Source organism: Geospiza fortis, unplaced genomic scaffold (genome assembly GCF_000277835.1).
Source record: "Geospiza fortis unplaced genomic scaffold, GeoFor_1.0 scaffold1199, whole genome shotgun sequence".
NCBI lineage: Eukaryota > Metazoa > Chordata > Aves > Passeriformes > Thraupidae > Geospiza > Geospiza fortis.
The window spans coordinates 217,733-218,717 of record NW_005054552.1 but is presented as its reverse complement, the minus strand read 5'-3'; positions in this window follow the sequence as shown (position 1 = coordinate 218,717).

Below are 985 nucleotides of genomic sequence, written 5' to 3'. Positions count from 1 at the left end.
TTCCCTAGGATAAGTTCAGGGTGACCTGAATGAATGGTCCCTGGGAGTGGTAAGGAAATGTAATGTTTATGAAAATTAATTGAAAAAGATAGCATGTAGCTAACATGTATATGACACTTCCAAGTAAACATGATTGTTTCAAAGGATAAAAAAAAAAGAAATATGAAAACCCCATCATGGTGCAAAAAGGTGAAAAAGGGATGAAACCTGTGAGGGTGCTGAGGCCCTGAAAGAAGGTGCCCAGAGAAGCTGTGGCTGCCCCAACCCTGAAAGGCCAGGTTGGACAGAGCTTGGAGCAACCTGGGATAGTGGAAGGTGTCCCTGTCCATGCCTTGGTGTTGGAATGAGGTGATCCTAAAGGTCCTTTTGAACTGAAGGCATTCTATGATTCTATTACTTTATGATTCTACGAAATTGTTGTAATAATAATAAGTCAGCCACTCATCTCCATTTAAAAGCCATCAGTTTGATTAGTCTGCATTTAAAAAAAAACCAACACAATAGACAAAATTTTCCAGTTTTCTAGAAAATAGTAGTAAAATGCTTAGAAGTGGAAAAATGAGAGACTGAAAAAGGCTGTGGTTCTTATGATGGTTCAAATAGGAAGGAGCTTAATGCATGTGTGCAAAATGCTGTAAGGCACTGGAAGAGGGAAAATAGGGAGCTGCAGTCAATCTTTCAACTGTAATAGAACTATCAATTAAGTTAAAAAATGATGACATGCAGCATAATAAGCTTGCAGATGCCATAGACTTAGGTAGGTGGGATGAAGGGACTAGCCATTCAAATGACCAATAAAACATCAGCAGTTTTCAGGCAGAAGAAAATATTAGAGCTCTTAATCTTTTCCTGTCAAAATATATGTGAACTCTTAGCAAGGATTAGAGAGAATTCCTCCTCAAAATCAGTGTATAAGTTGCTATCTGAATTTCCTCATGCTTGCAACTGGCACTGGTCTCTTCAGAGACTGGATTTCCAAATGATG